Below are 26,151 nucleotides of genomic sequence, written 5' to 3'. Positions count from 1 at the left end.
TACAGCTAGAAGTAAACTGGGAGTGTATTTTTTGTTTTTGTTAATTTATTTATTCTCTTATCTTGTCTTTCTGTGGTCTTTAATCTTTACTTGCTCTTTGTTCATATAGAGAGAGAGAGGGAGAGAGAGAGAGAGAATGAGAATGCTTTGCTTTTTGAAGTTTTCGATCTTGGATTAATGAAGATACACAAAGGAAGGTGATGGATGGAAGATGAAGGGCCTGCATGAGGCAGGGTGGAGAGGATCTATCATGGCATTACCATATCACCAGTTTTCTTACCACTGACTGGCTGAAGTGGGACAGAGAGCAAACACTGTCCTCCTCAAAGATCATGACATGCAGAGAATATACCTTTTAAAACTATCCCTCTTTGTTTACTCTTTCCTCCCAAACTGTGACAGCTCTTTTGATGAAGACAAGTTTCTTTCAGTAGTAAAACTGTCCTGGTGAACAAGCATATGAACAGGCATTATAGTAACTTAGGTTCTTAGGATGTACATGTATGGGTACATTTGCAGAAATTGAATTTAGTGGCCATCAAGAGTCATTTTTTACTTCTCTTCCGCAACCTCCTCTGCGATACTGCATCACACAGAGTATTGTATTTTTCCATGTATAACATGATGTTTTTCCCTGGAAAAATTATAGGCAAAAATAAGGGATCTTCTTATACACAGATAGGGGGGCGGGCATCGTGGTTGTTGCAATCGGTGGTAGCTAGGCCGACAGGTGGGAGATCTCCCCTGCATTCAAAAGCTCAACAACTCAAGAAATTGTGATTTCTTAATATTGGGTTCAAAAAAATAGGGGTCGTCTTATACATGGCAGCGTGTTATACACGGAAAAGTACAGTAAATAATAAGGATGGGCTGAGGGGAAGAGGTAGCTGAACCAGCAAAAGCCCCATGACCAATGTGTTGGAACAAAATCCCACATGAGAATTTGCCCTTTCCCATGTCCTTCAGCTAGGTTTGTCCCATGTGACCCGCCATGCATAACAAGACAGAAATGGAATGTTGTCAAGAGAGAGAGACAGAGAGAGCCCAGAATAAACTTATGTTAAAAGAACAGGAATCTCAGATCACTATACATTCATGAAAATTCTAAGTGGTCACAGTAGCCATCTTACCTATTCAATATTGTAAGACCAAAATGACCACTGCATGCAGTTAAAACGGGAAAAGCTGGCTTTCTACCTTGCTTGACATATGCCCTGTGTACTTGCTCTTCTTCTGGGTTGCTATAGTTCAGATGGGAAATCTGCAACCCTCCAGATGTTGTTGGCTGTCCACCTCCTTTCAGCCTCAGTCAGCATAGCCAATGGTTAAGGACAATAGGAGTTGCAGTCCTACTTATGGAGGGTCGCAAGCTCCACAGCCTTGCTATAAAATTTGTGCCAAGCATACAAACAAGTCAACAGTATAGTCCAGGTTCATAATAGCAGCTCCTAGCATCAAACCAAACTTCACTTTCTGCCAATACCCATCATAAAAAAACTTCCTGACTTTCAGAGTTGTCCCAAAAAAGTAAGCACATGCATGCACAGATTTGCTACAGAGTCACACTACCACCATGATCCAGGAGTTCCAAAGCATGCTTGATATTCAAGGCCTCCTGGGTCTTCTGTATATCATCTATAAGCAACATAATTCTGTATGTGTGATGTGCAGAGCCTTTCCCTTCACTGCAAGGCCAGGCATTTGGATTGTGCCTCATATCCATAGTGCAACAAGGCTCAATCTTGATTGCGGTTTCCAGGGGCTGTTCAGACTCAAGTAGATTAATGCCGTCAATAACATAAAACTATTAAGTCTTCTGAATTATTCCTTAACTCCCGAGCCAAATTTTTATTAGCCTAGCAAAAGAACATTTATTTATTGCATCTCTATCACAATTTGTGCACTAAACATTCTAACGGTACCTTAAAGGACACCATTTTAGGCACTAGGAAGGTCCCAAGAACATTTAGAAAGATATAAAAGACCACATTTACACGACCTGCTCAGAAAAGGCCAAATAAATGAGCAACTCAGTAGACAAGAGCAACTGGATATTACATTTTTCAGATAATATAAAAACCCAAATGCACAAAGAGTCTGATAGTCCTCTCGGATAGAGAGCAATGCATCATTAAAAGGGAGTTCACTCGACCAAGAAGGCTTTCCCTTTAAATACACTCCTTGACCTTTCCCCACCATTTTACCAGACAGAGTGTGACTCAACACAAGAGTACTAGCACAGACTAGGAGAAATGTCTCAGAAACCATACACGGCTTGCGAACCATAACATAGGACATCCCCGCTCTAATTTTATTGCAGCTCAGTAGAAACTGTACTCTTTACTTATTTTTTAATTCTATTATTACATTTATACTTTACCTTTCCTCCAAGGATCTCAAGGTGGCATAAAATGATTTGCCTCCCCCCTGTTGTTATACTTACAACAACCCTATGAGACAGGCTAGGCTGAGAGACTGTGACAGACCCAAGAGAGCTTCATGGCTCAGTGGGAATTTGAACCCTGGTTTCCCAGTTCCTAGTCCAACACTCTAACCACTACACCAGAACTGAGTTGGACATAAGCACACAAAGAAAAACTCTCTCACACACAAACACACACACATAAAATGTGAAACAAATTTTACCCCAGGACAATAAACTCTTGCATATGCTTGCAATTCTACCTGCCCTGTAGATTATTTTTTTTAATCCAGTTTGAAATTTAAATGCATTTATGTTTGTTTTAAATGTATCCGTGCATTTTAATGTATTCATGCAGATTTTTGTTTATTTTCTTTTTTGCTTGTAAGCTGCTTTGAGCTGCCTTTGGCAAGAGATAGTGACCAAAAAAATTCAAATAATAATAATAATAATAATAATAATAATAATAATAATAATAGCATATGCCCCCTGTTTGCCTGGGTGGGGACTCTGACTCACATCAGCACCATAAGGCATGTCCCAACGAACTGGGAGATGGGAGTCCCTCAATGTTTGGAGGGCCCAAAAGTTGCTTCTGGCATACAATGTGTCACTCTTGATTGTGACTCTTAAGAGTATAAGTCCCCGTCTCTCAAACAATGCACATAACTCAATAGAACAGTGGGATTTAGTAAAAATAATTGGTACAGTTCTGCAACAAAAAATATGCTATTTAAATACCACCATAGAGCTTGTCAGTTTATGTACGAGTTGCACGTTATGTGATCTAAAGGCTTTAAAAGGTTCCAATGCAGCACCTATTCAAGTGTAAAAGCCGTATGACTCCTGAAATTTGCTAAACAGTATGATGAAAACAAATGTTTGACCTTTAATACACTGACAAGTATAAAAAATACTCTCTGGCTCTTTTCAACTGGCAAGTTTATTTTCTGCATAGATTTTGTCCTATTATGCTATAACAATCCTTCATTACCCTAGTATGATAACACATAGTCTATGGTCTACCTACAGTTGTCTGGTGCCTATTTAGTTTTATCGCAAGCAAGCAATTTGAGAATATGGTAATAAACCCTCAATCACTATAATGAGGTATGATGGGTTGTAATTTCTCTGTGCTAATGGGTTACAAACAGTATTACAATGATGACGGGAATATCATTGATTCATTATGACTGCAATAATATCAAAATGACTTAATATAGATCACTATTAACTCATGCACATACTGCTAACAGCCTTTTCGTGCTTCTATATACATACATATAATACATAAAATTAATATTTGTCTTTATATAAAATTCAAACAGCACAAAACATTGTGTTGAATTCCCTAAATCAATATTTAAAGTTGGAATTATGGCATTGAACTCGTTCTTTGGAAAGAAGACCATTGATTTTAATCTGCTTGAAGCAATCAATTACTCCCTGTCCTCTTTATTCCAAACTGTAATGAAAACTAAACTGTGCTGTCTTGAAAACTAAATGTGAAGATGATCATAAACAGAATTTAAACTCCATGGATTATTCATATCTACCCATTTAGATTTGCCATTTCCATTATGAGTACATTTGCCATGAGCATTTAATGGACATCTAAAAGGGAATTCATTAAAGCAGGAGCTGTTGGCAGCACTTATGGCCTTCAGACTGCTTTATGTTTGCCTTTAATAGCTCGCTATTATAAAAGTGATATATTGTGTTCATCCCATTAGTAGTTTGCAGAAAGGTCTGTAAGACACAACAGAATGAGAATAAAAACTAAAATCAATGTATTCTTTTTTTTAAAGCGGTATACAACTATTGCAAATATATACATTATTTTGGGTTAACTATATTGATGCAAATAAGCAGGTAGCCATCATTAAGCCATTCGCGAATGCAATAACACCACCCACCCAAATTATAACCGTGAGACAGGATACAGAAAGTCATGATCAGTTAAGAAGGGTTTAAAAAAATGTTTATATATTATATATAAACACTCATTACAGGTTTCCCACTGCAGTAATTAAATGGACTCCAGTAAGGGCCATTATGAAGAAATATGATGTTAAAATTGATTAGCAAGGCCTTTTCTCGCTCATTGGTCAGTCATAATTCTTAACAAAAAACAAAACATCTCTTTTTGTAGAAAAAAAAGCCTTATAGTTGTCATATGAAAGCTATTTACCAGAACTATGAGAATTTGTAATAACATACTGGTCAAAATAAATATTCATTATTAAATTTGTATCTTGCCCATTGTCCCAAAAGAGCCCAAATAACTGAGTATGGCTGATTTAAGTAAGAACCACCTGAGTGCATTACCCAAACCTTTATCTGCAGATAGTATAGGGCAGCAACTATCCCTGGACTAATGCGTACTAATTCATGTAGCTTTTGTAAGTAGACAGAGAGACTAAATACATAGATTAGGGCAGCTATCCTTTCATCAATTAACTTGTTAGACTAGTGAACAAAAGTGGTTTGACTCATTACACCAAATGGTTTCCCCCAAAGAGGCAGTGGCTAAAACAAAATAAAATTGTGCATCTTAAATAGAGACAGTCACCTTGCCAGGGGTACAAAGAAAGCTCACAACATAACTGGTAAAGACTTGCATGCAAGATTCAAGTGTAACTTCAAAGCTTAAGGAAAATGAGTCTGTTTGAATGCTTCTCCTTTACACAGAACCGAACCTTTTGCAGGCATTGCCTACACACCTACAAAAATATCTGCAACCATGGGGACTAGGAAAATGAAAGCTGGGATTCTAAGATTTGAGTTTTCAGATGGTCAAGTGCTCTGCAAAATCCTGCACTGTATACATATCAAACTGCTAGCCCTAACTACATATTATAGTAACCAAAGCAGACATAAAACAAACGGCATTCTTACAACTGTTATCGGAATTCTAAGGTCACACACACACACACACACACACACACACACACACACACACAGAGTGGTACCTCTGGATGCGAACGGGATCCGTTTCAGAGCCCCGTTTACATCCAGAAGTGTGAGACATCATTTTGACCATCTGCGCATGCGCGAGCGGCGAAACCCGGAAGTAACGCGCTCCGTTATGTGCCGCATGATACAGGAATGGCTTGTTGATTTCTGCCCCCCACAATGCATTTATTCTAAATTGCTGAACATCACACAATAAGTCCAAACTTTACATTCAATGTATTTGTAAGATGAATAAGGACACAAATTATTAATTCACACACACACAAATGTTGGGCAGTTCTGGCCGCCAGTTAAGCTCACCTATAAAGAAATGTACAAAATATAATCATTGTTAAACTTTCAAAATTAGGTCAATCCATTTCTAATGCCAGTCTTCTTACTAGCTTACCTTGCGTCATGCATGAAAGACAGGCTTGACCCATTTGCCACATGGAGCAAAAGAGGAACCAAAATCTTCAAGTATGGAGGGCAAACTGGTTTGCTACAAGTCTTCACAGATAGATAGATGGACAGTCTTCTGTGCAATAAAACAAAAACAGATATGGAAAGAGAGCATAGTCGTAGTAGATTCCCATTTTGATTAATGTAAATATACAGATTAGGGCTGCAAGCTTTAAAATCAGAATATCAGCTTTACTTCATTTATCAGAGAGGGAGATTTTTAACTGACGGAGCTGAAAATTAAGGGCATATTTATTTCTGAAGTTATTTTGGTCGCTGTGTGTTACTATTAACAGCCTTTCTTCCAATGAGTGGCAGTTTTTGTTTATTATAACTCACATCTCTGTCAATATCTCTCAGAGGCACCACAGGGAGGTTCTTTTATCATATGAAAATTAAATGTATCCAATTAATTGTATAAAAGGTCTGTGTCCAATTCAATGGATGATCAAGGCCTATGATCAATTAAAAATTATTTAATCAGCCAATAGCCCTAATATATGTATGTGTATGCATGCATTCTTCAATGGGACTCTTATCTCAACAGAGCTAGGAAATACCTCTGCCTGAACCTTGAAGAGTCACTGCCAATCAAAATAGACAATACTCTGCTAGACAGACCAACACTCTTGACTGGGAATTCGATTGCAGTGCAGACTATGCTGACGACTATGCTCAACTTTTATTACTATTCTGGACGCGGGTGGCGCTGTGGGTTAAACCACAGATCCTAGGATTTGCCGATCAGAAGGTCGTCGGTTCGAATCCCCGTGACGGGCTGAGCTTCCATTGCTGGGTCCCAGCTCCTGCCAACCTAGCAGTTCGAAAACATGTCAAAGTGCAAGTAGATAAATAGGTACCACTCCAGCGGGAAGGTAAACAGCGTTTCCGTGTGCTGCTCTGGTTTGCCAGAAGCGGCTTAGTCATGATGGCCACATGACCCGGAAGTCTTCTGTGGGACAACTTCCAATGCAGCCTCTTGACACCAGCTCTAATACTGCCAAGGCTCATCCCCCTAGAAAATGGAAACGGTTCATACAACCTACAGTGCACACCCACCAGATGTTTCAAAGATAATGCCAGCTGTGTATCATGTAACTAAAATTTAAGATCTGGAGAATAACTTCATATTATGGATATTCCTTTAGAGGTCTCAAAGAGGAAACTCAAAACATTTCATATAGGAGACTTTTTGCACTAGTCTCCTTGTATTATTATTTTGTATTGTATTATTTTACTGTTTTTAGCCGCTCTGAGCCTGGCTTTGGCTGGGGAGGGCGGGATATAAATAAAATTATTATTATTATTATTATTATTATTATTATTATTATTATTATTATTCCATAGTTAATGCTAACACTCCAGGTTAATAAATAAAGCATTCCCCCTTTTTATATTCCTTTGATATCTGTATTCGTCAATAGTTGGCTAACTGAACAATCTATGACCTCTATGTGCATGTGTTATTGTCTTGTTTGCTTTTATGCCATGTATTTTTGTGTTTCTATATTGTAAAGCACCCTGTGATTCTCAGATGAACAGTATATAAATTTAATAAATAAATAGTTTCTTCCTAAAATTAAAATGGACCAGTTTTCTCAGTATTTACCACAGCAGAGCGAATTAAAAAATATATCTTCCATTGATTAACATACCAAATGTAACAGCCAGCAAGAAGTTATATTTATAAAATTTGAAGTGGTGAACTCAAATAAGGCAACTCTTGAATGAAAACTGACCGTCAAAAATTATGTTAAGAATTCAAGACCTCACAAGTTACAAAAAAAAGTGACTGTCTAAAAGAAAACCTTCTGATGGTATTTTACGAGTGCCAATTTGATAGTTTTCCCAATGATATAAAGATTTTCAGTGCAATCCTACTCAAAGTAAGTCCTGTTGCTTTCAATGGGGCTTACTCCCAGTTAAGTGGTATTAGGACTGCAGCCATAGTTATCTGGAACTACAATTAAAACAAACAAACAAACTTCTGAACCAATCTGAAGGCACATATTTAGACTGTAGGCTCCTTGGTGGCAAGGCCCCTTCTTTTTTGCTTTTGAAAGGAATGTTCATTTATTACTTATTATTAACATAAGAATTTTGTTTTGGATCATTTCTGCTGAGACTTTAAGACCTTTCAGTGGGTAGCACTGACCTTGCAACCAGCCTCTTGTTCTACCAGTTCCAGTTCCCCCAACAGGCTGTGAGGTGCTGAAAAACAAGAAGTCTTTCTGGTATGCTATTACTGGAATACCTGCAAGAATCTGGAAACTGGATCAAAAACCCCACTGATAAAAAGCAGTTTTGAGCATCTAGGCGCAGGGTCTGGTGCACAGGTTGTCTCTTAGAACAGAAAAATCTAGGAGGTAATATGCAACATTTTCTAGAAGTACAGTTAGCCTCTGATATTTCCTGGCATACATGACAACTATAGATCTAGGAGAAAAACCAGCACCAAACCACTGTTAATAAATTAGTCAAGAATGCTCTTATTCACATTCTAGTACTGTTCATTTAAATTCAACTCAAGTGGTCCAGCGGTTAAGACACTGAAGTTATAAAGACCAGGATGTCCTAATTCAAATCTTATACAAGCCATTAAATAGTTAGGCCCAGTAGATATGACACATAAGTCAAACTTTTAAGAGATCACAGACACCTGTGCTTCTGTCCCCAAACTAAATCCCACATGTTCTGACCATTTGGTTTAACTTGCCTGCTTGGCATTCTGTGTGTCTGATTGCAAACGTCTCCCTCTGGGCCACTGAATTATTTGAACAAAACATGGTGATGTAATAGGAGGAGTAAGACATCACAATAAGGCTTGATATGTACATTTATGATGCAATAATTCATGTTGAATTCAAACCCCAGCTCAACCCTTTACACCCATTTTTTGAGGTGGCAGGAATGATACAAAATGCATTGTAACTCGGCACCTGAAGGGAGACTTTTGAACACTGTTATTAACTAGATTATGTCCAGCTAACGAATTCATATAAATTATGGAGTATAATAGGAAAAGTATGCCACAGTGACCAGCAGGGGTACAAGGAGTTGACTCCGAAAAAAGCCCACCCATATGTGAAAGGCACCTTTCACTCACAGATTGATCTGCACCTTGCTTGGTGGATTGAGCACAATATCAAAAGTAGTCCAAATTATTTTCAAAGACAGACTATTCGTCCTGAACAACCTGCTCCTCATTAACCTGGGGATATATGTAAGTATTTCCCGTTTATTTCTTAGGTCAGGGGTCCCCAACCTGTGAGCACATTTCAAATTTTGAAAAAGGTTTGTGGACACTAGCACAAAACGACTACTCTGTGAGTGTGGCCAATAACAAAATGACCTACTTCTAGGGAGACCTAGGTAGTCCTGTTTCATCCTTTCCTGGCACACAGACACTTCAAACTTGCACGCAGATAAAACAAAAGCTTTGTATTTACCATTTGTAGCAACTGGCAAAGGAAAGGTTGCTGGGTGAAACTACCTACTATTCCACAAATAACCACATTGGCTACCAATTTCAGGCCAAGTTTAAAGCTAGTTTGTTAATGGATAAAGCCCCAAACAATTTAGGATCGGATTACCTGGGAGACTGCCCCCCCCCAATATAAACCAACCCATCCATTGAGATCAAATCAGGTCCTCCTCTTGGTCGTTCCACCACCTCCACAAATCTATCTTACAGCGAGCAGAGGGAGGGCCTCTTCTGTAGTGGCACCTAGCCTTTGGAAATAACCACTGAAATAAGAGAAATACCAACTCTGATTGGTTTCAGTTATCTGTTCCAAGAACTGCTTAATAACAAGTGAATGCTCGGGCGAATAATAACAAGCTCTTAGTAAAGTTGTCTGAGTTATGGTGGATATTGTATATTTTATTATTTTAATTTATTTATTTTATGAAGATCAGATTATATTGCCTGGAGCCTACTCTGGGTTTTTTTTTTAATGAAGGGTGGCACAGAAATATTTTACTTTAAAGAAATAATTGCCTCATACTGCTGCCTCTGCCTGCTTCCTCCAGACAGCCATTTTGCAGTGTTTGGAGAGGGAAGGGGAGCAAAAATGCACACCTCTGGCTCAGCAGGAAAGGATGGGAGGGAGCAGAAAGTGCAGGTAGAAGAAAGCTGGTTGGAGCAAAGATGTCAATTTTTAAGATTCTTCCAGCCTCCTGCACAGCTATCAGCAGTAGGTTCAGGGACAGGTAGTGGAGAACCTAGTGCCTATTAAAAATTTTTAGAGCCTTTTAAAATTCCATCTCAGTCAGAAGGGGCAGGAAACAGAGAGTCTTGTAGGCACTGTGGGAAGTCTACACACATCTACTATGCTGAACAATGCAGGCTTGGATTATGTTTTGTAATCTTACGGGCTTCTTGATGCTGACCAATACGTAATCCGAGTTTAATTTTCTAGACAGAGTGGAAAACTGTAAAGCCAGATTGTGAGAGGAATGCAGAGCATGGAGCTTGATGCCTGTTCCTGCCGTAATAAACTATGGTAACCTCTAACAAGAGATAGAAGTAGTCTCTTAGTCTTCGAGCAGTAATAGTCCAGAAGAGTGAGAGTCAACCAGCTACGTTCAATTAAAGTGGTAGATAATCACAAGAGAGGGAATGGGATTCCCTAAGTTTGCCATACAAATCTAGTGCTTAGGCCAACAAACAAAACAGCAGAATGCGGAAAATAAAAATAAAATAAAAATGACTGCTATAGGGAGCGACTCCCCTGTGAAGAAAGGTTACAGCATTTGGGACTTTTTAGTTTAGACAAAAGGAGATTCGGAAGTGACATGACAGAAGTTTACAAAATTATACATTGCATGGAGAGAGTGGGTGGAGAGAAGTTTCCCTCCTTCTATCATAACACTAGAACTCATGGACCTCCAATGAAGTTGAATGTTAGAAGGTGCAGGACAGATAAGAAAAAAAGGTAGTCACCGTATTTTTTGCTCTGTAAGACTCACTTTTTCCCTTCTAAAATTTAAGGGGAAATGTGTGTGCGTCTTATGGAGTGAATGCAGGCTGCGCAGCTATCCCAGAAGCCAGAACAGCAAGAGGGATTGCTGCTTTCACTGCGCAGCGATCCCTCTTGCTGTTCTGGCTTCTAAGATTCAGAATATTTTTTTTCTTGTATTCCTCCTCCCAAAACTAGGTGTGTCTTGTGGTCTGGTGCGTCTTATAGAGCGAAAAATACAGTGTATCTTAATAGTGTGGTGGTTTGTTTGATTCTTCTGTTATATGTTTGTTTGTTTCTTTGTTTGTTTGTTTGTTTGATTGTATGTTTGTTTACTTGTATGCATGTTTGTTTTTTCATAAATGTATTTATTTTAAATTAATAAAGATATATTTAAAGGGGGGAGGTACTTCTTCATGCGGCTAATAATCAAACTATGGAACTCACTCCTCAAGCAGGCGGTGATGGACACCAGCTCGGATGGCTATAAAAGAGGATTAGGCAAACTGGCGGAGGAGAGGGTTATCAATGATTACTATCCTTGACGGCTATGCTTTACCTCCACAGCTTGAGGCAGCAATGCCTCTGAATAATAATACTAAAAACCATGGGAGGGGAAAATGCTCTTGTGCTCATGTTCTGTTCCCTAGTTTCTGTCAGGAGCTCATCCTACACTCGAGTAGGACTGGGCACGTCCCCTCCCTTTTGGTCGGTCAGGAGCTTAAAAAGTTTTCTTCTGCCCAAACATCACAGCAACCGATGTCAACAGATATCAGCACACTTAGGGATCCGCAGAGACTTCGCAGCTTGCGTGACAGACCTCAGCATTTTGGCTAATCTACTTTATTTAAATATAAACACACACGGAGGACTGCAACATGACTCCCTCTCTCTCTAGCATCAGACAGCAAAGAGAATGAACAAAGGACAATAGTCTCACTTCACGGAACACAGGAACACAAACATCCTGTCTCCGTCACTTCCCACTCTGTGGAGTCAAAACATATACCATCATGTGACAGACAACAATCCCATGACTGCAATCATGGAGCAGGAATTCTAACAGTTTCCCACAGGCATCTGGTTGGCTGCTGTGAGAACAGGATGCAAGACTAGATGGGCCACTGGCCTGATCCAGCAGGTTATCCTTACATTCTTATTCTGCCATTTCATATCCAATTTTATTTTACCAATTGATTTCAAAAATTAAAAAATCTCTCATTTTCTCATCCATATATACACACACACACACTTATTGCCGTCAGCGCAAAACATTACTTAGTAATAAAGCAATAATAATCTTTGCTTAAATGAAAGGAATTTGCTAAAATCTGCAGACATTACTCATGAATGTTTAATAGATGCCCTTGCCGATTAATACTTTCAATCAGTAATCTGAGCAATCTCTTATATAAGTAAAACCATCAGGCTCCTCCACTCTGCGCCAACAAGTGTACCTGAACATTGCCTTGGGAAGAGGTATTTACACAAACTCACATCTGGGAATCAGTCCAGCAGTGACTCTCTTCATAGCTTCCAAGAAATAAAACCACACTTTAAACTAAAGATTATCTCCTTCCATGAAACTTTAAGAAGACAAAAAAGGAATACGCATGTGAATATTACACAATGTGTACTTGGAAACAAGTAAGATTCCCACCTACCGAACTTGTTTTGTTTTCCCTAAAGTCTAAAGGGCGAGTTCACATTGTCAAACTCTGCCATACAAATCAGCACACTAGTACAGTATATCACAAAATAGAGTTAGATTAGCATGAACCGTGCTATATACACATGGAGCCACAGCCATTTCCATGACTGCAGGTGTATGTTTTTCCCTATGTTTTAGGTATGGTTATGTCTAAATCTTTGGGAAGGCCTGGTTTCTTGGACTGGCAGGATGGCTTTCCACTAAAATCCATTCTAAAAAAAAGGTCTATTTTTCCTGTGCTCAGCTTCTCTTTTGAAGAAGAGATTCCAGAGTTTCCCATCATAACACTTGCCAAGCCAGGGATTTCCATGCTGAGCACAGTTGTTGCTGCCACAATCTTCCTTTAGATACAGTCGCTGAGGGCAGCTCTGGAAAGGATTCAACACAGCAAACAACCCTACTCAAGTGGAATTTCTCCAGCTGTAGTGACTCCTGTGGATCCCCAAGCATCAATTCCCAAATGATGTGCTGGAGCCTTCAAGAAATATGCCACCACCATGTTGGCTACACATTCATTCATTCTATACCCCTCAGGGTCAGGGCATAATTTTAAAGGAGACACTGGGTATTTCCCCATCATAGTCTACAAACATGGGGGGGGGGGGAGATCCCAGAAGGATGACCATTGCCTAGAAGCACTGTCTCATCCCCAAACTCTGATCAAAGAGGAGGGTAAGACCAGGCTTTTCTGCTTTCGCAGAGAAGGGTGAGTGGTGTGCTTCCAATTTTTATCCAGAAATAATACCATCCCAAATAAAAAATGCTGTTTCATGTAAACAGTTCATGGAGAGGCAAAATAATGTCCTCCTGGCCCAGAGTTACATCAGTCTTTTCTGAAAAAAGGGAGTATCCTAGATTGGAAAGAGCTGAGCCTCTGCTGCTACAGTATATAATTCTTAACTACCTCTAAAGCTCTCTCAATGATTTATCAGCAATGCTTTTATACATAATAACTGTCACCTACTGATATAATTATTTTATTTGGGGCAATAGTAACTTCTCTCAAATACAAAAAAAATTTAATACAAGGATAACCTGATAATATAGTTGCTAATGACCGACTTATAAACACAATCATCTGAATGCAAGCAGTGCTACATTTCAATCTGCAAGATAAAATTCTGAATCATTTAAATATTATTTCACAAATGTTGCTTATGGCTTCAAAGCACTGAAGATGCAGCTTTGCAAAGATATTGGCTCTAGACAGTAATTATATCCACAGCCTAATGTTGCAGTTAATGGACACACACATTTCAATAATTACAATGCCTGAACAAGATAATATGCCTTTATTAGCTGCTGCAAAATAAAAGCTAAGCCAGAACTGAGCTAAGCATTTTAGAGACCAGATATAGAACATATTATTAAAAACTCTAGACAACAGAAAACACCGAAATCAGGATTTCCATGGCAATCGCGTAATAAAAAATGAAAAGTATTCATATAGGTAGCATAACTAGGCACAGTGGGTGGAGCTAGCAGAGACTGGAGAGAGAGATCAAGGTTTTAATTAGTACCTGGTTGAAGATTTTACATTAATTGGATGAAAAAGTGTTACGACATGATGATTATAATAGGACAAGCCTAATACTCTTGCTGAGTATTGCCATACTTTCAGCAGTAAAGCCATTATGTTCTAATGTTCTGTTGTTGTACACCATTTTGAATTTATAACCTTACACACTCTAATGCAGCGTTTATAGCTCTCTCTGGTTCTATATGACCCATAAATTTAGCAATGCACTATTACTAAATTTCATTGTATTTCATTAATATATATATATTTTAACAGTACTGGATCTAGAGTAAACTCTCACAGAACACAGTAAAACATTGCAGGTTTTGAACCGGGAGCTACAGTGGCACACCCCAGGCACTTTACTCCTGGCTCAATTATGGTTACTTGGAAGCAAAGAACATGGCTAGCCTGACCTCTTCAGATGGTCAGAGGGTGTTATTGCACCAAGTAGCCCCAAACAGAGATCAGGCACCATTAGGAGTGAATCTGGCCCTACAGTGCAGCCGACTCTGACCTGGATCCTCAGTCTGAGCAACAAATTGCTCAGGTATGGACTGAATAGTTCATGCACTGCCTATCTTGGCTTACGACCTACATGAAAGCTTGCTGAAACTGTACTTTAATTATATCAGATGTGGGTTTTTTAAGTCAGTTCTATGTATACTTTATGGCATAGTCATTGTCTCTAATTTCAGCAAGAATTTTGGCCTATTCTAATGATACATTTCTAAGAAAGCATAAAATATGCATCAGGAACGTTCCAGGATTCTGATAACAACAATTAGCTTATCAGTGCCTTTCTCGGATAATAGTATGATCATCTAGCCCAATTCAGTAAATTCATACTAATAGGAATTGTTCTACCTTCCTTTGTTGTCGCCTGAATTGCTGAATAAGTCCATCAACAGCACTAAAGTAAATTAATCTACCAGATCAATCTTCCGGACGTTTTAAAGAGAAAGGAACTTCATCTTAGAGCTAAGCAAGTAAAAGCAGTGGTGTAACACTTCAGTAGCATGAACATTCCAATGTAATACCTTTGTTCTCAGATAGAGAAGAATTCAACACTGCACTTTCATGATTGTTCCATCAGTGCAAGTATCTTGGCTCACCAGATGGAATGTTGTTCCAGAGGTTATCTCCTCCTTGAATGCCAACTGAGGGAGTGGGCAGGCTTAGGGAAGAATAGGGTGGGAAAGCCCCATTGCACTAGTCGAAGTTCCTGCTCAGGACTTCCACTGACATGACTCATTAGCTGAAATCTACACCAAGTAAACAAAGTAGTAGACACATGATACTTTGTAGACCCTGTGCCAAGGGTTTTGGAACCCCTATGATGATGAGATATGATGTTCCAACGGTGAACATCTTTGGAGCAGGAGCAAATTTTGCTAATCACATCAATTGCATGTCCACCACGCACTCAAAGATGGAAGTACCACTTCATAACCAATGTGTCCGTTCAAATTCAGCCTGGTGGCAAATCCACCTGCATGCTCATGGGAGCCAAAAAGAATCTAAACTGGACCAAAAGATAAACAAACAAGTTGAGTACTGAAGGAAACAGGAAAGCAAGAGAACTTCCTGGTACCTGGGATGCTATCATGAGTACTGCATATAATATAAAATACGATATTAGAATATTTCCAATATTAGACAGGTGCTGAATTAAAATATTCAAAAATTATTGGTAGTCTTCATTTCAACCCTTAGTAACCCCATTAATTCCAATTCTCCAGCTTCTCATCCCAATTATCCTTTGGAGTTTGTTTTGTTTTTGTTTAAGTATACTGAACCAAATATTCCCATTGTCTACATAACTAGATAATCTGAGGTTTGCTCAGATAGCACTCGAAGGCCCTTGGCTGAATATCACCAGGTCCTTGCTACCTAGGACTCATTCAGACTGTGCACATAATTTTAATTGCTCTTTTTGCTATCCTGACCAGTGTATCCTTACCTTTTCTTGTTTATATCAATACAATACCAAATTTCGTATCTGTTGGGGTTACTGTGAGTTCATACACACCAGAGATTGTACACATTCACATGAAGATGTGGAGAATATCCAAGCATTGACAGCATCATGAGAGAATATTGTTCACCATCTGATCAATACAATCATAAATGGATACTGGAGAACACAAAATGACCACTCTATACATTATGCACCTAATATGCATAACCTCCATGTAAGTTTCACACACTACTTGTACAATATAGATTACATTCAAGCAGAGAATACGTATGCTGACCGGCCAATAAGCACACTACCCAACTGACATTGCCAACCTGTACATATTCTCCACCACCACTTGAAGATTATGCATCTCAAATGGGCAATATATGAAGTCCACTGCTCACGTCAATTTCTGCAATTTCTCCATGCATATGTATAGAACAGTATGTATAAAACAGTGGTTAAATGGATGAACACCCGAGTTTCATTTCTTCCACAATCATTCACTGATAATGAACACCAGCACTTTATTACTGTTAAATCATCCTCGCAGAGGCAGATCAAAGCTCAGTCTCAGCTTTTTACTAGGGTAGACATGCCAAGTAATACTTCTCAAAAGACAGCTCTCTATCCCTATTATTATTGTGTGTTTCATGCATGTTTTCCAGTTTTAGTCTTCACATTTAGTCTTCCTCTGACCAGAGTTAGACAAGCAATGCCAGTATGACCATAACTTCAAGTCCCATCACCTCCGAACAGTCAAAATTCCTGCTTTTGCCACTTCTGTTTCTGAGCAAACCCAAGTAAGTTATACTTTTTACAACCATGATGGGAGATCTCCCAAAGTAGGCATTTTCAACTGGCTTGCTATTTTGAACAAAAGGATCTGTCTGGTGCAAGAAGGCCATTCAGAAGCACTCTCCAGTGAGCCAGTGTGGTGTAGTGGTTAAGAGTGGTGGACTCGTAATCTGGTGAACCAGGTTCGCATCCCCACTCCTCCACATGCAGCTGCTGGGTGACCTTGGGCTAGTCACACTTCTCTGAAGTCTCTCAGCATCACTCACCTCACAGAGTGTTTGTTGTGGGGGAGGAAGGGAAAAGAGATTGTTAGCTGCTTTGAGACTCCATCGGGTAGTGATAAAGCAGGATATCAAATCCAAACTCTTCTTCTTCTTCCCTGAGTGCCAGTACTCCCAGGTTCAATCTTCAGCTAAGGCTGGGTAAAACACCTACCTGAAACCCCAGAGGAGTTGCTGCCAGTCAGTGTTGACAATACCAAGATCAATGGGCCAATGGTCTGACATGGTATAAAGCAAGCCAAGCTACAATGCAACAGGAGGACTGAGCATATGAGTTCTTTACACCACTTGAACCAACTTTAGGGAGATAGCCCATGGCAACCATACATACATAAATACAATGTAAGATGTACAGCTGTACCTCGGGTTACATACGCTTCAGGTTACAAATGCTTCAGGTTACAGACTCCACTAACCCAGAAATAATACCCTGGGTTAAGAACTTTGCTTCAGGATGAGAACAGAAATTGTGCTCCGGCGGCGCCACAGCAACGGGAGGCCCCATTAGCTAAAGTGGTGCTTCAGGTTAAGAACAGTTTCAGGTTAAGAATGGACCTCCGGAACGAATTAAGTACGTAACCAGAGTTACCACTGTATTTGCCAGCATGTAGGTTCATACACTCCAATGTTGAATGTGGTTTCCTATTCTGATTAAGAGGGTAAGTGCCACAGTCCACTGTTTCAGATGTAACAGCGAACTATGGAATCAAGTTCATCTGAGCAAACCAAGTCCGGGGATGGGGGCCATGTGAGCCCAATGTTCACTTCATATGTGTGGAAGTACAAAATGTATCTGTTCATCCCAGCTATTCTTTCTCTTGACCCTAAATAACAGCTCACGTACAGTTTGGTACTTTGGTAATCAATACGTTATAAAACCGGACTCCAACATATCTTTATCATTGTCATACCTCTGTGAAGTTTCACCTACTTTGGCCAAGAACCCTAAAAGCCCTACTTTAAAACTAATGTAGCCATCTCAACTGCCCTTCCCTAAAACATTTGGGGGCACAACTGAACCCACCATTTGTTAAAATTCTTCCGTCAACTCTAAATGTTAAAGTTAAATGAGAGGCATTTAATGCAATCTGAAAAATATTCAGTTCAATTAAAAATAATTGATGCATGGTGAAATAATTCTTCCCAAAGCTGCTGTAAAAATCTTCAAAAAAATAAAGCTACTTAATAATTTTCATCTCCTACAGGCTAGAGAAGCATTATTGCATATTAAAAATTGGAATTCAGTTTTCCCAGGAGGTACAAGAAAGTTATTAAAACAACCTATTTATTGTTGATATAACTATCCATTTGTGCTACACAAAAAGTAACAATTTCAGTACATTAAGAGAAAAACTAATTAAGATATAATTAGTATTTTCTGTATTTTGATAATTAAGGATTAGTTGGCTATTCCTTTTCACATTCCTGTTTGTTGCATCCTGACAATACCTTTAATGAGCAGCTAACGCTATTTAAGCCCTCATGGCTGAGCAGTTTAGTGACCACTACTACATTGCTTCCATTTATCACTGCCTCTTTACCTATAAATTAAAGCAGCCCTCTAGCTATCTTGATCTACTTTATATCAATTTCTTCATCCATATCAGCTGAATATGTATGGCATTAACCTCATTTACCAGTTGAGAAAAGATGAATTAAAATGAGATCCAATTCCTGGTCACACAACACAATTTCAAAAATGCCTGCTAATTTCCACCACCTGTCAGAACAGCAATCCTTTACTTTCCAGTAATAAAATGAGGTATATTTCTGCTCAGCTCATTAAAAATAAAAATTGAACACATTTTAATGTAATTAACCACTAAAAGTACAAATCCCTGATTACAATATGAACCATATATGTTCATTTTTTCTAGTCCCAATGAAGCCAATGCATTTGTATACACTGTGAAATGCACTGCAAAAATATTAGAAATGTTAAGTTTAGTATAAAATCACTTCTGTAGCCTTGCAAAAATACAGTATTTTATAAACTAGGATTAACAAGAAAACCAGAGGCACAATAGTGAGCAATTTTTTTATTTTAAACCATTCCAGTTCCAAATAAAGTAAACTGCCAGAATATATACAGATTCTGTTTGCAATATGAAACTTGTACCGATAAAGAAAGAAAATTTTCTTTAACATCCTGGACATTTATGTTCCTATATTTTGTATTTTTATTCCACAATTATCAAGCACAGATAGAAACTGCACACAGGAAAGTGAGATTAAAACAGGAATTACAATTAAAATACTTAGTTGTTCTTTCCAGGAAACAATCATCAACTTTCTCAATGTCTCTATATTTTTGGAGTGAGGGATTACTAACAATTTCTTTTCTAAATCACCTGCACTGGGGGGGTTCTTTCTAGTATTATTTTCCAAGAAACTCTACTCCCTGCTCCAAATGTCCTTCGCAATTATGCTTCACAGATTCATCTTTGCTTTATAGCACCTCTTCACAGAAACAATGTGCTGTAGATCCTTGGGTCTTCCAAATCATGCTCAGCCCAAGGGCCACAATCAGGAGAAAAGGGGGCGGAACAATGAGTGTAAATATTACCTTGTGCAGTAGGCTAGCTTCTATGTACTTTCACATACCTCTCTTTATTCACATCCAGAAAAGTAAGAGGTATTACCAGAATTGAAGAACACATTCCAGCCAGGCAAAGCCAAGCCACAGAAGCTGTGACCTGGGGAGAATTGCAAGTGCTAGACAGTGGCGACTGGTGGGCCACATTCAAACTCTGGGCCCGAGGTCCCCCGGCACTGATCTACACCAGGGATGTCCAACAGGTCGATTGTGATCTATTGGTCGATCGCGGGGTGTCTCTGGTCGATCACGGGACCCTGCCCCCCCCAAAAAAGCTCAACAACTCTGGTCAATACAATGGGTAGATCACTGTCAGTGTTTTTTAGTGGGAGTAGATCGCAGTCTCTTGGAAGTTGGACATCCCTGATCTACACACTGTGTGCAGCCTAATAAAGCTTTGCCTTGTTTTGGAAACTTTTTGAGCCCCATCTGCATAAACGAGAACATGCAAGTCATTTCAACACTCAACAGGTTTCAGAACATGCTCAGTTGGTTCTAGAACACCAACAGCAAACTCCCTCTCGCAAATAAGAGTTTAAAAGGATCATCAGGATGAATATGCCTTGTCAACCATTCAGTCTACGACTAGCGTCAATACAACTAGCAAAACTATGAGACTGTCTTGAGTGCTAGAAGATGCAATTTGTGAAGAAGAAGCAACCATACTATCTGTGTCAAGCTATACGACCACAGATCTTCAGTCTAACAGAATGACACTAACTGCAAAAACAAGACTAATGTTGGCATTTGATAATGCTGTGCAATCCACACCAAAACATGTAGACCAAAATGGGGAATGAAAACGCCTCTCAACATTGCTATCTATCTATCTATTTATGTATCTATCTATCAGCATTTATAAACCACTTAGTATTTCAAAAATCTCTAAGTGATACACTGTAATGATATAATATATATATATTATTAAAACGAAAACAAAAATGAAACCTAAAACTAAACAGCAGTAAAAGTATATAAAAGCAAACAAAATAGCAATACAGAGGATTCAAACAGATAAAACAAGTTCCAATCTTATGGATCAGGGAGAATCTGGTCTTCATATTTTTTAGCAGATGGATTGATTCAACATAGGTTTTAAAAAGGGTAAAGAACCCCTGGATGGTTAAGTCCAGTCAAGGGCGACTATGGGGTGCACCGCTCATCTTTCTTCAGGCCGAGGGAGCCAGTGTTTGTCCACAGACAGCTTACCAGGTCATGTGGCCAGCATGACTAAACCGCTTCTGGCGCAATGCGACACCATGACAAGTGCCAGAGGGCATGGAAATGCTGTTTACCTTCCTGCCACAGTGTTACCTATTTATCTACTTACGCTGGTGAGCTTTCAAGCTGCTAGGTTGGCAGGAGCTGGGACAGAGCAACAGGACCTCACTTGATCGGCAAGCCCAAGAGGCTCAGTGGTTTAGACCACAGCGCCACCAGCTGCAATACTGCGGAAAGGACAATCACTCATGCCCTTTAAATCACATTCCAAAGGAGACTATATTCAGATTGAAAGCCTAAGATAAGGGTGTGTTGTTTCTAATTTTTATACAGTAATTTTAAGCCCTTTATATTAAAATAAATGAAAATATGAGGAAAGCTGTTTAATAGGCATCTATGGTCAAATTAAATTATGATGTGCATTCCTTACAAACAGTTATGGCTATAGGTGAGCATAGGTAACAATATGTAGTATTTAAACCAATACTATTGCATCACCAATGATCATTCTGGCTTTTAAAGCTATTTCTGTTCCTACAACTGGTTATAAAGGTAAAGGTAAAGGGACCCCTGACCATTAGGTCCAGTCATGGCCAACTCTGGGGTTGCGGCACTCATCTCGCTTTATTGGCCGAGGGAACCGGCGTACTAAGCATGTGGCCAGCATGACTAAGCCGCTTCTGGCGAACCAGAGCAGCGCACGGAAACGCTGTTTACCTTCCCGCTGGAGCGGTACCTATTTATCTTCTTGCACTTTGACATGCTTTCGAACTGCTAGGTTGGCAGGAGCAGGGACCAAGCAACGGGAGCTCACCCTGTTGTGGGGATTCAAACCACCGACCTTCTGATTGGCAAGCCCTAGGCTCAGAGGTTTAACCCACAGCGCACCCGTGTCCCACAAGTGGTTATACTCATCTCCAAAATCTGTGGGTTGTATCCAAGTAAAGCGTAACTCATAATAAATCTACTGGATTGTATTCAACTAAATCTTACTCAGAGTAGAACTACTGAAATTAATGAACCTAAATTAAGTCATTCCAGCTTACTTCAATGGGTCCACTCAGAGTCGGACTAGCACTGAGTACCACTCATTGAAATCAATGGTCTAACGTTAATCATACACATTGATTTCAGTTGGTTTACTCTAAGTATGACTTACCGTAGTTGGATTAAATCTTATAGGTTGTTAAACACTCCAAACTGAAATAATCTAAGCATTGTTGAGAGTGCTTATTATCAATGCCTCTAACTATACAGGACAAATGTAAATATTTTCTCACCACTGTTAATCTTCAAGACATATATTTCTCCGTTACCCCTGCAAGGTCATTTATTTCCTGCATAAAGCAGAGGGCAATTAAATGGAAGGATAAACCTGGTGCCCTGAAGAGAGAAAACATCCACAGTCAATTGAATATTTTTGATTCCTTCCCTCTCTTTTTCACCAAGCGCTACTTGGGGAGCACATTATGCTGAAATGCAATCTCATAAATATCATTAAAAACCATAACAATATAAATGTGTAATACATAGAACAGAGGGAGTCTTTCCCCACTTGGGCTTCTGATCATTCCCTACTGCTTATATTTCCTCAACAGAATGAAATAACCACATTAAATAAAATAAATAAATAAATAAATAGATAAATATATATAAAGAACGTGTATAATTTGCATGGGAGAAAATACAGATGTAAAGGTTAACAAATTAAAGCTCTACGTGCAGAAAAAGGTACACCCAGCGTATGTTCTATAGCATTACAGCACCACAGTTTTCCACCTATGCGTCTGAGCATAGCTATCTGAAAGAATGATCACTGACTGTTTGCATGGTTAGTCAAACATTTGCAACTTGGCCCTTCGTACAACCAAGGACAGCTTAGGTATAGGCTATTTTTAGAACTCGCCATTGCAGTATGCAGAGCAGGACCTTTGTTAGTATTCTCCAAACCCTCCAGATTTGCAGCAAGCATACTAAAGTGTTTGCTATATTACGGAAAGCATGACCGTGTGGTTTCTTTGGTTAAACTGGATACTAAGCCTCCCCTTATCAGTTGCTTACAAAATGCATCTTTTAAAAAAATCTGTCAAAGTTCAGCTTAAAAAGGATCCCCAGCAGTGTCTCAATGAGGCTGAAGAACGCAGACAATCTTTTTATCAAGTTTATAAATATCACTTTCAGTTAATTTAAGCTACTTTCAATAGCCATATAAATGGTTGTCATCTTAACTAGATCCATTTTTACATCTCTCTTTACTTCTGTTTCCAAACATGAATCCTTCTAATCAATAAGAGTATATCTATGCAGGCAATATATAGCCCAGGATTTACTGTAGGGATATAATGCCATCTGCTGCTACAGTTGCTGCTATAGCAGGGGGAGATAAAAAAACAAAGACATAACCGGGCCTTTAGTTTTAAAAAAATGCTTTAGAGATCATATTGTTTCATTTTATCCCAGAAACGTTAAACCCAGACATTCAAAGAAAGGACCAGGATTTTGTTGTTATTCAGTCCCACCATCCCACAACTACACACCTCTATTGCCCGCCAGATCTCAGAAACACTATATTCAGAATAGATTTACAAGACAAGTTCTCTCATCCTTTCACAGGTTCATGCTCAACTGGATTGTGTTAAGGATCCAATACTGATTCACAGTGTGGTGGTGGTCAAGTTTTATTCTGGTGAACCTGGATCACAAAGCAACTTGATCCTGGCTATATTCAGAAGTAGATTTCCTCTGAATACCAGCTGCTGAAGGGAAATAACAGAAGAGGCCTCTTGCCCTCAAATACTGCTTGTGGACTTCCATTAGGCATCTTCTTCACCACCATCAGAAACAGAATACTGGACTAGATCTGTCTTTGGGCTCCTCTTTCATTATCTGAGGGAAGAATCAGTGAGTAACGATTCACTAGAACCCCTAAAAACTGCTATCTACCACCACCCACCTTCCCCTGCAATTTTTACCCAAAGGGATGTGTTAGGTATGCCACCGTCCAGCTACGGTAATGTTAAGCATACCGGATTATTCCTGCATTGCAGGGGATTGGACTAGTTGACTCTTGGGGTCCCTTCCAACTCTTCAATTCTATGATTCCAAGCTGATCAGCGCTTGAAAGTTATCCAATATCATCCAATATCGTTTACAGTGCATCCTATCTAAAGGGAGGCCACAGCAGGCACACAGTGTTCCTGTAAGAAATCAATGAAGATAGGGTTCTCTGAAAAGGCATTTTACTCTGAGTACACCCATTGTAATTAATGAACATGACCAACTTAGGTCCATTCATTTCAGTGCATCTACTCTGATTAAATGGGACGTGGGTGGCGCTGTGGGTTAAACCATAGAGCCTAGGACTTGCTGATCAGAAGAGATGGCGGTTTGAATCCCAGCGACGGGGTGAGCTCCCGTTGCTCGGTCCCTGCTCCTGCCAACCTAGCAGTTCAAAAGCACGGCAAAGTGCAAGTAGATAAATAGGTACTGCTCCGGCGGGAAGGTAAACGGCATTTCCATGCGCTGCTCTGGTTCAACAGAAGTGGCTTAGTCATGCTGGCCACATGACCCGGAAGCTGTACGCCGGCTCCCTCGGCCAATAAAGCGAGATGAGCACTCGGCCACGACTGGACCTAATGGTCAGGGGTCCCTTTACCCTTTACCTTACTCTGATTTCTATCCATCTTTTTAACTAGTTAAAACTAGTTGGTTAAACAGGAGCTATGGCAGCAGGGTCAATATGCCCAGACCTAGGAAATATGCATATGCAACAAAGCAGAGAGGGCAGCCCAAGGGTTTCACAGACTACTGCTTTGCTTCATTACATGATTGTTTCCTTTTAATGAAACTAATGTGCTCTTCCGCGGTAACAATTCTCAGTTTGATGACATCAGGTGAAAACAAAAATAGCCAAAAGAAACTACAAAAATTAAAGCATTAGAAAAAACGTACTTCAAACTAGACAAGCTTGCAACACCCTTGACTTCTTCAGCAACAGGAAAAGGAATTTTATAGTTGGTCACTATCAAATCAAATCTTTACTGCCACAGTCAAGGACCAGTAAATGTTTGCCACTGTTCACATCTCAAAACAGAAACACGTTCTGTGTTCAGGAATTTGCCTAAACACACAAAATCTCTGAGCGCACAGGGGTTCATCTATAAGTCCAGTCCCAAACATCCTTGCCTGCATTGAACACACACGGTCAGTTCTCTGCTTTCTCTTGTGTTGTATAGGAAAAGTCTGCAGGGAGTTCCTGTTCACGTTTGCTTGAATGAGACTAGACTCCTCCATGTGATCAGCAACCCGGCTTCAAGTAAACACAAGCAGGGGCCCCTCAAAGACCATTCCTACACAACAAGGCAAAGGCCGGTGACTATGGAGGACCACCTTTGGGGTGCGGATTGTGTGTGCACCCCTGTCCCCACTTTGAGTGTCCATGTACAGAATTTAATTTATTTTTTTCTTCACGGGACTCAACATTAAGTATCTCTAAAAAGAGGCGTACACCAAAAGGGGAGAATAAAAATCATGATACTGATCTGGTAATCAGAAAGTCCAGTTGCTGTGTCTAGTCTTTCATCACTGTCTTCCTGCTAAATATTTGCTTTGGAGAACAAGCAAAAACTATTTCAGTCTTTCTCAAGATCAGCTGATCAGGTCTGTATAATATCTGTATTAGGAGTGTCCCCTTAAGATAGGAGGAATTAACTACCGGTACTTTTTCCTTAAAGAATGTATCTTACTATTTCTTTCTTCTCTAGTCAAAATGCAGGAAAAGCCAAGTGGTGTGAGAAATTCAGTAGAAACCGAATAAATGAGTAACTGTCAAAAGGACAGAACTATTAAAAGTATAAATCCTGCATACCCAGCTGTGAAATATAATACAATATAGCAAACTCTGTTAAATGCTTGAAATAAAAGACAAAATGCAATGTAATCTCAAACTGTTTAATGAATACAACTATTGAAAAAGTGAAGTACTTTCATACAGCACCCTGAAATGAACTTGACTAGAAATACAGAAAATATGTCAGAGATAAAAATCACATTCATCTACAATCTAGTCACACCAGTTCCACACTCTGTTCCATGAACAGCAGTTTCAGCTCCTTTGCCCAAACAGCTTCCCAATTTACTTTCAATGAACTAAAGAGCAGATAATCTCCCTCTACTAAAAGGAGCAGGGCTGCTTATTAAGTGAAAGAGCACACGCAAACTCTTTGGTTCAGGATCAATTCTCCCCACAACTCACATATCTAA

At 39.4% G+C, this 26,151-nt stretch overlaps 1 protein-coding gene and 1 long non-coding RNA gene across 2 annotated transcripts in view; one reads left to right on the top strand and one right to left on the bottom strand.

The window, feature by feature from the left end:
- The window catches only part of RANBP17 (RAN binding protein 17), a 170,003-nt gene that overhangs the window by 116,709 nt on the left and 27,143 nt on the right, over positions 1–26,151 (bottom strand). The window lies entirely within an intron of this gene.
- Positions 8,059–25,444, top strand: LOC309367337. The gene is made up of 3 exons (XR_014167056.1): positions 8,059–9,062; positions 23,503–23,790; positions 25,125–25,444. It is a non-coding gene; the product is annotated as an uncharacterized lncRNA (long non-coding RNA).

The sequence above is a fragment of the Podarcis melisellensis genome (assembly GCF_964234715.1).
Source record: "Podarcis melisellensis genome assembly, chromosome: 3".
Lineage (NCBI taxonomy): Eukaryota > Metazoa > Chordata > Lepidosauria > Squamata > Lacertidae > Podarcis > Podarcis melisellensis.
Note: the sequence above shows the minus strand (reverse complement) of the source record. Positions and strands in the feature narration are given on the sequence as shown.